Source organism: Chenopodium album, chromosome 23 (assembly GCF_948465745.1).
Source record: "Chenopodium album chromosome 23, dcCheAlbu1.1, whole genome shotgun sequence".
NCBI lineage: Eukaryota > Viridiplantae > Streptophyta > Magnoliopsida > Caryophyllales > Amaranthaceae > Chenopodium > Chenopodium album.
In genome coordinates, this window is record NC_137856.1 from 30,629,267 (window position 1) to 30,643,561 (window position 14,295).

The 14,295-nt window shown below is 31.8% G+C and overlaps 1 pseudogene; it reads left to right on the forward strand.

Annotated features, from left to right (window-relative positions):
- The first annotated feature begins 6,707 nt into the window (after positions 1-6,707).
- LOC145609676 (protein SHORT-ROOT pseudogene) lies at positions 6,708-8,100 on the forward strand (annotated as a pseudogene).
- The last annotated feature ends 6,195 nt before the right edge of the window (positions 8,101-14,295 follow it).

Below are 14,295 nucleotides of genomic sequence, written 5' to 3' on the forward strand. Positions count from 1 at the left end.
AATGCATTCAGATATCATAGTAAAATAGCATGCGAAATGTACGTTATAGGAATTTTATGATACCGGTACACAATGGAACCGATGAATAATATGCATATGCATGATAGAATGGACTAGTGAATAAGGGATCTGAAATATATGTCCATTTTGTTGTCGACATAATGATAATGATCAAAAGTTTAATATGGACCAGAAGTCCAATGAAATATGGATTTTTAATCCACACTGTACAGTGTCTTGCATCATTTTGAGTCTTATGTTCATGTGCATGTGTGAGTCATAAGTTAATGGATTATTTATTGCATATATAGGAAGTTTTTAGATGCATTACTCATTGTATATTTGTTAATATGTTATCATATTTTCTACATCTCATATTGCATGCATTAGTTTCTTACAATAACTGTAGTGTATGTAAATGTTCATTCAAAGTATAGTAAGATATGTTTACAACTTTGATGAAAAATTAGAAAGAGATATTCATATTTCAATGGGCTTACACTAGTGATGAAATTATTAATGACATCGATTTAATAATAACTTGTTATGATTCATGTAAGAAGAGTTCCTGAAGAACTTATATACGACGTATTTAAATACACAACCCTACATATTTTATATCTTAAATATTGCAATTATTATCAAACTCATGAAAAGTGAATATGACTACATCATCGATATCTCAACCTGAAGTTGATTATGTGAGATTCAACAATTCTTTGTATTCATTGGCAAATTCTCATATAAAAAATGAAATGTCTAATTAAAAATAGAGTTGAGATACCATTGAGTGAGAATAATATTCTTATGGTCCAGTAGAGCCATGAGCAAAATATGTAATTAGTTTAATTTCTTAATTCTTATGATATTGGAAAATGAAATATATATGATGATAATAAGTGTTGCCATGAAATTATATTTGGATAGTGTGATCAATTATTGATCATCATTTTGTAGTATATATGACCTCCAGAAGAAGGCATACATCTAATTGTTATGATTATTCGAAACAAAACTATCGAATGAAATAGTGCAGTGGTAAACACATGTATTCTTTCCACAAATATGAAGAAATGAAGACGCCTTAATAAGCCCATGTGAAGATTTGAAGATTCAAGTTCAATTTGAAAGGATCAGTCATCAAGAAATGGTGTTCTGCTACATGGAAGAAGTTACCCAACCATATCGCATGGGATTTATTGCATTGGAAGATTTCACGTTAATACGTTATGCATTTATCAGGGGGAGCAAATACGCGCTGCACTCTTTTTCCCTTAACCATGGTTTTGTCCCACATTGGGTTTTCCTGGTAAGGTTTTTAACGAGGCAGCATCCCAAGCGTATTACGAAGAATGTTGTACTCTTTTTCCTTCATTAGGTTTTTATCCCACAGGGTTTTTCCTAATAAGGTTTTAACGAGGCACATTCTTAGATAATGGACATCCAAGGGGGAGTGTTATGAAATATATATTTGTGGATGCACATTATACCCTTGTATCATTCCAGAACTTTCTAGATTTTAGGGTTTATTATTCTCCAAGCAAACCCTATCAATTATATTGTATCTATATATATCTATACCTCCATTATATGAAATACAAGTAGAACATACAGATTAATTCTCTCTCAATCTTCTCTCCTATTCCCTTTATTTTATAACAAGTAAACTTTAAATTTATGAGTTTTTTTGTACTCAATATACAAAAAAAAGACGTTAAAGTGTAGACTTTCCTTTACTTTTTTCGAGTTTTCCATAAAATTATTTAAAAATTAGAATTCTTTTTTTTAAAAAATTCTTAAATCGGTCCAAAACAGTCCGGTCTGAGTTTTGGACCGATTCTTTCGGTCCGGTCCGGGTTTGGTCCCTAGCTTAATCGGTCCAGGCTTTGGTTCTTAACATTCTAATTTTCTGTCCGAGTCGGTCTAGTCCGGTCCGGTCTTGGATCAATGAATAGCCCTTTTAACAAGTGAATTGTGCCAATTATTATGGAACAAGGGAGTAACAATAAAATTTACGCTCCTTTTAAGGTGATTTGAACTTAAAGTGCTCTTCTAAAAGACTAAAATTGACTTTTATATAAATTGCTTTGTAGATAGCCAACAGAAGCGGTAAGGTAAGGTCAAGTCGGGTACATTTCAAATTTGAGGCATGCTAACTCATTATGTTTATATAAGTTGAAATTTGAATCAGGTATTGTTCATGACGGTTGCAAATCGGATTGATTTTTAATACCTCTATTTCTAGTGTCAAAATTTGGCCCAAAATAACCTTGATATTAGTAAATTGAGTAAATAATGGGTGTATGCAACACTAGTTTTTGAGTAACTTTTAGTCTTTTAGGTACCTTTTAGTGGTTTGACCAAGTCAAATTACTACTTAGAACCCCCTTCGTCCCTAAATATAGTTCTCGTTTGACTTTCCATGATCTCTAACACGTGTCTTAAAACGTCTATATCTTTAATTTCATACGCGTAAAATTATTAACACTTGATTTTTAATAAAATACACAATGTGACGAATCCAACAAGACACCATATGAACATATAATCTCTTATAAATTAACGGGAATCTATTGTCAAAGTTTTCAAATTTTGACCCAAATAAGTCAAATGAAAACTATATTTAGGGATAGAGGGAGTAGTAAAAATGAGCGTTTTGTGATTCGGCGGTTGGAGTAGCTTTTAGTGATAGAGTTTAATTATCAAAAGCTTATACTATTATTTGAAATTTAATTGTGGCTGTGAAATTTTATTATATACTTTTAGGAAAAAAAAAAAATTATTCTCATATGTTAACCGCTAGTCTAGATATATTTACCGAACACTCATATTTTAATTATCATAATTAAACAATAATAAATTGATTATGTTTTTTCATAGCTAACAGCTACTTGCACTCCACCACGATATATATTTTGCAGATTACACCCAACAGTAATCGTATAGTTGTTTTCAAACTAATCACATCAATGTCTAACCATAGTCAATGAATAGAATTATAGTTATAATGTCATTACAAATAATGAAATAAAGTTATTTTACGAGACATTTTGATACAATCTTGGTTATTTTGGAATTTTCCAATTAGACTCGTACAAAGTACTTCGTATTAGATATATGGTACAAATATTATAGAGCGAGGAACACCTTTAATTTAGGGTTACCTCGAGACCTCGAGTATGTAGTTATCCCAACTAAAAAATGAAGACAAGTTGGTGAAGAAGAGAGGAAAAAGGGGTTGAGCAAGACTTATAAAGGGTCCTATATATTACAATGATAGCAATTTCATTATCGATCATCATCTTTGTTAGTACTTCTTGTCTATGTTTGAGATTGAAAATGATGGAGAGGGTGCCATTCAAATTCAATTCATGTCTCTTTAATTTAGTATTTGCCAACCGGCAAATACAAGTTTATCTGGCAGATAAACGAAATTTTGTTAATCTAGTGGCATTTTTGTAAATATATTGAAAAGGCGAGGTCATTAGTTCAGTACTTTTGATGAGATGTCTAATTACTGTTTGCAACTTGTATTTACTGTTTGATGAGGAAGTACACATGTACCCCTCAACTAGTACATGAAAAGACGCATGTACACCTCCACTGGTACTTGAAAAGACGATTATACCCCAGATAAACAAATATTTGTTTATCTGGGAAATTAACTGGGCACAGCTCTTTGCTAACTAATACTACTACACACAATAAAATAAATGCTTTGATAAAATTTTTATTTTTATTTTACACGGTAAGATATGAGGAGTGCCCCTCCTATCACACAGGAGGGGTGGGGTGAGGATCGAACCCAGGTCACTCTTGAGGGGGATGGAGGGTCAAACATGATCCTCAAATGCTTTGATAATTGAGCTATACTACTTTCATTTTTTTTTGGCCAAGTTAATTTCCTCATTAATCATCATATAGTTTCAAAATTAAATCAAGTGCAAATTATCGTCATAAATTACACACAAGTATCACGATATGGCTGCCACCACCTTCACAACCCAATATTACTTGACCGGCTTGATGGGTGGTAACCGGATGTTGCAGTTGATAGGTGGTGGCTTGTGTGGTAGTCGGATGCACCAACCAAGAGTCTTCTTTAACTAAAAAAGTTACATCAAAAATATTATTTCCTCTATTTCATCACCCCGATAATTCAAAATATGTTTTTTTTTTTTAAAAAAAAAATGATACTCGTGGTAGAGATTTAAACATGTACAAATATTACAAACCAAGAAAAGGTTAAGAAAGATCTTCACTTTGTTTTTCTTTTTTGAATTGTAAAGGGTGTACAATGGGATGATTAAGAAATGAGTAGGAAATACTACTAGATTGTCATTTTCTTGTTATGATATTAAAAGGATCATAAGAATTACCAAAAGTACACATCCAATTGATAAATGACTAGAGTGAAAATATGTGTTATTGGTAGTGGAGACATGTTATATCATGCCACACACAAATATTTTGTGTTTTTCTGCTTAACTTATATATTTGAGACATGGCATGTGATTATCTTTAAAGTATAATGTTTTTATATATTTTGTAATCATATTAATAGGAGTTATGCTCAAATGAAGCATAACATAATTGCCTCTTTCTTTTGACATTTTGGCAATTAATCAATTATTTAATTAAAATTTAAATAATTCTATTGATATGATTTACTCAAACAATTTTTATATGTACACCTTGTATTATCCCTTTTCATTTAGCTAGCTAAGTTGGGGTCTAATTCGGCCGGTTTTCTTGAATTGTCTACAGGATGAACAACAGTATTTGTCCTGTTTCAAGCCCAATAGATATCTATAATTAGTACAAGCTGTACTTTAATTAGCGCAATTTGATAATATTATGATGTCGTGCCCCGTAATATAAAGCCTATTAAATTTCAAATGGTTCATTTAGAGTTTAGGCATATCCTAGTGGGTGGGTTGGGGGGGGGATCGAAGCTTTATTAACAAGTTTTGTTGAATTCTATGGCTTAAATTCAAAATTAGGGAACCTTTACTAACAAGTGTTGTTGTTAAGTTAGAAGAATCTCTTATTGAATGCTCGTAACACTTGATTATTAATTGATTCGAAAGCTAAAATTTTGTACGTAAGACATGAGTTACAAAAATTTGAGTTTATTATTATTGTAATTGCTATACATATTGTGTGGAACACGTAAATGCCTTGATTTAATTTTTAGGGGTGAAGAGGTTGCATGTATTGTTAATGACCTTAATGTGGTGCTATCTTTTACCATGCCTCTTAATCTTTCTGTAAGAAAAAAAATATGTTATTAAGTGGGATTTTATAGGATTGATTTAAAGATGTTTTTTTAAAATTTTAATTTTTTTTTATATAATTTGTAATATATAAGTACACTCCATTTAAATATATTATTGGTCAAGTTTGTGCATTGGAGTCTTGGAGAACATAAATTGTAAATGAGTAGAATTCAGGATACGTAATGGAGGATGTAATTATTATAACTTTTTAAACAAACATGATTAAAAGAATCTTTAAAAAAGTATATCCAAACAACTAGTGTTCTTCTCAATGTTTACTCAAGTCAAACAACTTTCATAAATAATTGTAACATGTTAAAACTCAGAAAAAGTGAATAATATTATAAATATGAATGATTAAAAAGATTCCATACAATATAATTATAAATTATAATCTCTCAAAAGGTATTTATACCAAATGATTAATTAGATCGAAACAACCTTAACTATTCATTATGGGGGAACAAGAAGCTTGAATTTTTAATTTTTTTATTTCACAAAAACATGATTATATCTAAGTTACACTAAAGAGAATGGCAATATTTATTACAAATAATTAAAATTAGACATTGTTCACCATCTTAGATAAGCATTTTTAAATTCTGTTTTCTAAAAGGTAAAGGGTAAATATTACGATGTAATGCTTGTTACAATTGCTTGCTACAAAAGTAAAAACTACTCCATTATATAATGAAATCAGTAAATAAACATTTCATGGATATAACAATTTTAGCAAATTCTTCTACAAATAATCTTAGTTATGAAGTGAAATATATATTACAGAGAAATTCACTACAATACATAATAACATTTACTGATTAACAACATTCATTTCATAACTAGCTAGCTGTATACTTCAAGATGATATATACTCCCTAGTCCCACCGATCCATCTCGTGCACCACTTGACTTTTCATGTTACGAGTCTCCTAAATCACGATTTGAATATATTTCCAATTTTGTACAAATACAAATTAAATTACTTTAAAAAAAAGTTACGGTGCACACTGAAATGAATTTAACAAGATTGAATTTAACAAGATTCCACATGATTATATTATTTCTTATGAATTAATGAAAATTTATGATCAAATAATAATGCTTCAAAGTTTTTAAGGGACAAAGGGAGTAGTGAATACATGCATTTACCTTATGTACTTTTTAACACATGCATATATACTTACTAACGTACAAATTGTAAACCATGCAATCTAAATTTCATTTGAATATATAGAAAAACAAATATTCCATGCAACTACGATAATTCTGTTAAATCATGCATTAATAAGGGGAAAAAAAAAAGCATCATATACTATAAATGTAGGCCTTTTTAAAACCAATGATTCTTTACTTAGAAACTTTTCTTCATATATATTCTCTTAAAAGGGCATAAGCTAAGATTGCTAAGATGCCTCAAAGTGACTCTCTTCTACCCAAAAGAAGTACATCATTTCCACTACAACTTCCTGGAAAATGGTTGATGAACAACCAAACCATTAAAAAGCCCTTGAAAAGCTATGGAGAGTCAAGTAGTTATGTACCGAAATCTACTAATAGTTCATGTGTAGGATGGGTCTTAACACTACTCCATGAGTGTGCAAAAACGATGTCTCAAAAAAACCCTAGTAAGAGCCAACAACTTCTATGGGTGTTAAATGAGGTTGCTTCCGCGTATGGAGATTGTGATCAAAGATTAGCACATTACTTCTTACAAGCCCTTTTTGCCAAAGCCAACAACTCGGGACTTCAACTCTATAACACCCTAAAAATCGTTGAAGAAAAGAACTATTGCTTCAATACATATGTAAATCTTATGTTGAAGTTCCAAGAAGTGAGTCCATGGACAACCTTTGGTCATGTTGCTTCAAATGGTGCAATATTGGAAGCCTTAGATGGGGAGAGCAATTTGCATATAATAGACTTAAGCAACACCCTTTGCACCCAATGGCCTATGTTGCTTGAGGCTTTAGCCACAAGAAATGATGAAACTCCACATCTAAGGCTCACACTAGTTGTATCTACAAGCTTAGAAACAATTATAATCAAGGAAATTACCAAAAAGATGGAGAAGTTTGCTAGGTTAATGGGTGTTCCCTTCAACTTTCATGTGATTGGTGGATTGGATCACCTTGAAGAGGTCAAAAAAGAAGATTTTGGTTTACAAGATGGTGAGGCGGTTGTTGTAAATTGTATTCAAGCTTTGCAAAGAGTTCGCGTTGAGAAAAGAACAGAAGTAATTGACATGATTCGATCCATCAAGCCTCATGTTGTGACTATTGTAGAGGAAGAAGTTGATCTTACATCCACAAGAAGTGACTTTGGTAAGTGCTTTGAAGAGTGCTTAAGATTCCATAGGCTATACTTTGAGATGCTAGAGGAAAGCTTTCTTCCAATTAGCAATGAAAGGCTCAAGCTAGAGAGAAATAGGACAAGAAATATAGTTAACTCCCTAGCTTGTGATGATGGTGAAATCGAAGAAGAATATTGGAGGCCAGATAAAGCGAGTCAATGGACTAAGAGGCTCAAAGAAGCATTTAGCCCCTTCCATTTCAACGACGAAATTGTAGGTGATGTTCAAGCATTGTTAAGACGATATAACACTAGTTGGAGTCTAGCTTTGCCTCAACGAGATCATGAAGTAGGAATACACTTAAAATGGAGAGATGAGACGGTTGTTTGGGCTTCGGCGTGGAAACCTAACCTTGCTCCATCACCTCAAAATCCATCCTAGGGCTTTTAGCATACTTCTACAACCATTTCTCCCTATATATGCTACTTCAATTATTACTGTGCCTAATTGTTTGAAGGTGGTTTATAGTTAGTTATTGCCTTTATTTCTTTGGATTGAACTAGTTTGTTTCTTCTTTTCTCTATTACATTAATTATATTGAAATCTAGCTATATATCTTCAAATTAAACATGAATTATATAAGAACATTCATGTACTATTACACATATGATCCCAAAATATGTCATGTATATCACATATAATAATGTATATATGTAGCTAAATTCAATAATTTTCTTCTTGAGTTTATGAATTGAAGTTACATTGTTAATCATACTAAAAGAAAATATGAGATCTCTTTCTTTTTTTCTGTTTTGGCCATCACTTATAATTACAATTGTGTGTTTTTGTAAACCATCTATATGATTTGGCGGTTTTGTGTTTTAGCTTTTATTGTTTGAAGGTATTTGCACCTTTTCATAGAAACACAAACAATGTGATCGATGCAATAATATTTATTTATCCATTAACTCCTTAACTTTATATGCCAAAGATTTTATGTCGGCAAAAGAATAACTTTGTAACAAGATATCAAATGGTTTGATTTCACTTGACATCTATATTTGATCATGCTCTAATCATGTAAATTTGTCACAACGATTTATTTTCTATTATTAATTGTTTCTCGATAAGTATCTAAGAAGTCATCCTTAAAAAATAATACCATTATAAAAAGTTCACCGTAATGACTTAATGAAACTTTTCTTTATGTAATATTGATCAATTATTGATTAGTTCTATATCATCTATGCTTATCTATTAAAAGAAATTCGAACATACAAGCTCAAGGTTTGTACACTAGATGCCTTAACACTAAGTTATGTTACATTTCATGTTTTCTTTAGCAAACAAATAGATCATGTTTTAACAACATAATCCAATTTTAAATAAAGTTAAAGTTGTCGAATTTGTTTAAAATTTTACTTCAATTTGTTCAAGCACTAATTGCTAACTTTTTTTCTTTTTTTTTTTTTTTTTTTGACGGAGGTGAAAATTTGATTTTACTTATGAGGGTTTAAGCTTTATTCTCTTAATCACCCTTACACAATTAATTAACAAGGAAGTGGGGATACAAATTTTGAATGCTAATATTTTAGCGTTTGATAAATATTATCCAAATAATAACGCTAGTTTGCTACCACACTTACCATAAAAACAACTATACCTTACCAGACATTGCACTCCTAATATTTTATATGTAGTGTTTTTAACCTAGTGAAAATGCTAAATATATATTATATTTATATTCTATATAAACTATATAATACTACCGCAAAACAAGACTTTTTGCAACACTTGGCGTTTCCTTTTTTTAAGGGGGAGGGCCGGGGGGTAGTAGGGTTTGTAATTACGAATGCTTTAGAAAAGATCAGGAAGAAATAGGGAATAGAATGTTTTGGTTGGATTCATCAAAATATGAAAGTTATAGTGAAGCAAACAAGCCAACTAATCAAGCTCACAATTCTACGTGCTCAAGTACTTGTGGTCGAGTTTGACGTACAATGTCTAAATACTAGATAGAGGCTATATATTTGCTTATACTTGGGTTATTCATTTGGAATTTTCTTGCATGAATCTATAAATCTTTTCAATTAGTTGCAAAAGGTGCAAAAAGGGGACAAAAAATAAACACATTATTTGTAAAAAAAATTGCTTCATTTGTTCTTGAATATATACTTGCCGTGCACATTGGTTAAATTATCTAGACGATCTAGTCATTCTTTCCCATTCATTCATTCTATACCATGAAAGTAATAGCATAAACCATTAGTGTTGTAGGATAATATGGTCATTTGAAACTTCAATAATCTTTGTCACTACCGTTACGGATATTGTAATTGTAACATCTCTCCCAAATCTCCTAGATTAATATTTTCTCCGATCCAATCCGTTTTTATAGTGTAGCTAGTAACACTACGCCATTACATTTGTCAGTACATAATTTTATTTGACCGTTATATATTATGTCAAGTAGATAATGCTTTAACCATTAAATGTTCAAATTTTTCATTTGGAAAGTTTAGAATGATTTTTTATGCATGGCATTATAAAATATAAGCACCTAATTATGTAATACTTCGTATAATTTTTCCAACCGTAATTGTCCAAGGCTTTACCTAAGTCAATTTATTTTGTATATTATACTATAGCAGAATTTTTAAATGAATTTGAGAGCTTATTTTTAAGCAGTAAATCTAATTTTGTTCAAAAATAATATCTTTGAATTTATTATGCACTACGCATGAAATAAGTTAAATAAAATACCTTTAATTAAACAAGTCCTGAGTCTCCTAACATAAACAAAGAGTATAGATGGCCAATGACTTGTTTAAATCATTCCAAATTGAGGGTCTGTTTACATTTACTACCTCCATTACAGGTTATGTGCAACGATTAGACATTTTCCCTCTCTGCTTTATGTCAAATCGTTGCACATAACCTGTAACGGAGGTAGTACTTAATTTCAGTTCAGTTCAGCTCCAATCATTTCAGTTCAGTTCAGTTCCAATCAGTTCAGTTCAGCTCCTAATTTCCCTCTCTCATAAAATATTTGTTTCAGCTCAGTTCAGCTCCAATCAGTTCAGTTCAGCTCCAATCAGTTCAGTTTAGTTTAGCTCAATTCAGTAAATGTGAACAGACCCTGAATCTACCTTATTTCAACTTTATAGTCAATCATTTTAATCCTAAATATCCATCCATATTTTTATAAGGTTTAGGTTTAATCATCAACTTCGAGACTCAATTGAATAATCAATTATATACTATCTGGTCAACTGTATCAGGTCAATCTAAATCATATTCTTCCATCGTTTTTTTATCGCAATGTTTAAGGGCCTGTTCACTTTAGCTTAATTTCAGTTTAGCTCCAATCAGTTCACTTCAGTTCAGCTCTTAATTTCCTTCTCTCATAAAATATTCGTTTCAGCTCTATTCAGTTCAATGCAGTTTAGTTCAGCTCCAATCAGTTGAGATCAACTCCGCTCAGTTCAGTTCAGTAAATGTGAATAGGCCCTAAGATTTTCCACTGTCCACACAGACTCTTCTAATAACCACCTTTTGTGATTTGTATGTAAGAAAAAATATAGTAGTGTGTGACCTTTTACATTAATCTCAATTTATACTTTCACAAAATAAACTTTTTTTTTTTTTTAAAAAAAAAAATTTCACTAATGTGTAATCAAATATATAAATGGTATAGAATGTACTCCCCTTGTCCCAATTACTTGCAACATTTTAATTGGACACCCTTGTCAATGCACATGTTTGGCCGTCAATATCTTTTATTATATACTTATGTAAGCTATAAAAAGTTTATTTTAAGAAACTATACTTTAAAATAGAGGCAACAACATCTTACATAATTATATTGACTTTCGTATAATAGCTAAAAAAGATGGTCAAAATAAGATGTATGAATAAGTCAAAAAGTCAAAACGTTGCGAGTAACAACTGAAACTTTTTTAAATTTTCACTGTGGCAAAACTAGTGTTAGCCCAAAATCCCAAGAAGCCTAAAAGCCCAATACCCCAAGAAGCCCAAACAATAGAAAGTTGAGAGTATTATTAACCCTTTTTCTTCCCCTCAATTAGGGTTTTAGCTACTCGACTGCGGAACTTCGGCATTTCCCAACTCTCTGCCTTCCAACCATGGTACTCTTTCTCTCTCCTAAAATCATCAATTCAATTATTTTGTTTGTTGATTCAATGTTATTGCTACGATTTAATCTGCATTTATCATTCAATTTCTTTTGCGAAATTTTCTGCTGTAATTTTAATCTTCAACGTGGTCTTAGGTTTTGATTTTGATTATGATTATGATTTTTGCTGTTAGGTTTTAGTGTGTTGATGATTTGATTATTTTTGAAATTTTTTGATGATATTTGCAATCTGTTGAAATAATTGTTCTGAATCAAGCATATTTATAGTTTATTTTTAGAAAATGTTACTCCGTATGTTATAGTGTTATTCGAAGTATGATTAATTTGACATTCATCTGTTTTATTGAAATTATAGCTATTGAAAAAATCTAAACTTTCTAGGTTGATTCAGAAGTGATATTTTGTTGGGTTTATTTGGGGTTTTTGCTGTTAATGTCCTTTAATCATATATCTATTTTAGTGGTGGTTGATTAATTCGTCATTAGTATTGTAATTAGATGAATTCCTTAAAAAAAATTGAATTTATGGGTTGGGTTATTGATTTTGTTGGAATGGTTAGTATTAGGGCTAATTTTGGGGATTATGTTAAAATGCAGCCGAAGCAAATTCATGAGATAAAGGATTTCCTTCTGACTGCCAGAAGGAAAGATGCGCGATCTGTGAAGATCAAGAGAAGCAAGGATGTTGTTAAGTTCAAGGTCCGTTGCTCCAAGTATCTTTACACTCTTTGTGTCTTCGACTCGGAGAAGGCTGACAAGCTCAAGCAGTCTCTTCCCCCTGGTTAGTGCACTTGCTGATTTCCCTCATCCTCCATTTGCTTGTTTCTGCATTTTAGGTTGTTTTTGGTTGTGCATTTGTTGATTTCCCTCATTCTCGGTTTACTTGTTTCTGCATTTGATGATTTGCAAGTTATGACTGTATGAGGATGTATGATTTGTTTGAGCTTTCTAAATCATTTTGATTGAGAAATACACTAAAGCTGTCATACTTCTGATTGTTTTGCTGTTGGTGGGTGGCTGAATTCTTCTTAGAATACACACGTTTTTTTGTGTATAGTAGTAAGATTTAGATTGTTGTGTCATCATTTTGATGCTTGTTACCGGTTGGCATTCTCCTTTTGATTCTAAGTGTAGAGGAAAGCGGCATGCCCTGGTATTGAATATTGATTGAGTGATGCCAATCCATCATATGTAAAATCGTAGGTTATGTTCGTCACATAATCAAGTCGCTTGTACACCTTACGTTATGTGTGTACATTAGTTTAGAATTTTCCTGGTAGAAACTAGAAAGTTGGAACTTTTATACAGGATAAGGTGATATGCTGATTAGATAAGCTTTTACTCATAGTACACTGTTTCTTTAGGTGAATTTTGTGATCAAGGCTATAGGAGACAAACAAACCTTTCTTTTTTCTTTTAACGGTTTCTTTGATTGTAAAAGATCTGGGTTCGTTTTCTTATTTTCCTCATCCGTTGTGCAGGTTTGAGTGTCCAAGATCTTTAAACTGGAGGAGTTGCTGTTTTCACATAGTAGCTGTTAGGCAATTGAAACCAGCTGTTTTTGTTTTATCAAGTTTTGCTATTAGTGGAATGCTTTGTAATCCCTTTTGAACCAGCTGCTTGAAAGATATGATTTTGGCCTCTAAACTTTATTGTATTGACCTTATAATATTTTGGCGCATGCTTCTGGTTTAATGATTTCTTGCTTTTGATTGTGAATATGATGTGTGTGATCATTAACTAACTGGTGAAGGCTCCTTAGCTTAAATAATGCCCCATTTGGCATTACATGTTCTGTTGGCAGTTTACGACCAACTGGTTGAATCTTTGAAAAGCGAATTGTTGCTGCTGTTGATTTTGTGGCCGTGCAGAACTGCATAGTTTTTCCATACTTGACCTTGTTGAAAAAGCGAGTTTAGTTCTCTCCGTATGAGAATGATCGGATTAGCCTCTATGTGTGTGGATTCCAAATCTGAAGTATTCCAAAATTGACCTAGTGAATCATTATCAATGCTGTATAGCCATTTAAATTTTTAATATAATGGCTAAAACAGTCGCATAGTGTACTAGTATACTACTCCGTAGTTTAAGAACTAGAACTATCAAAGATGTCAATTCGAGTTTTAGACTAGGTCTAGATGATAAACACAGACCAACTAGAAACCTGATATGACAGTGTTGTCTAAATCTGTAATTGATCCCTACCTGACTTGAACATCTGATTTGATGACTTTATTTCGAGAACAAATGTGTAGTTTGTAGAGCAAGCATCATCTCATCTTATCTTATGCCAAGTAATATTGTTCCATGATGGAAACAAAATTTCACGACGACTATTCTATCGAAAAGTTTCTTAGGAGAATAACTGTGTATTTGTGGCATGATATTTAAACCAACATTCTCGAGTCTCTGTTATACCTCCCCTAGCTCCCCCAACCTTATAAAAGTGTGAGCCTTTCGGCGTTGGAGCTTTGTCAAATTACTGGACCGTGTGTTCATAACTCCTCTCTAGCCATACTGTTCTAATATCTGTTACTAAGTGTTGCTTTGTTCCGCAATATTAGCCATGTA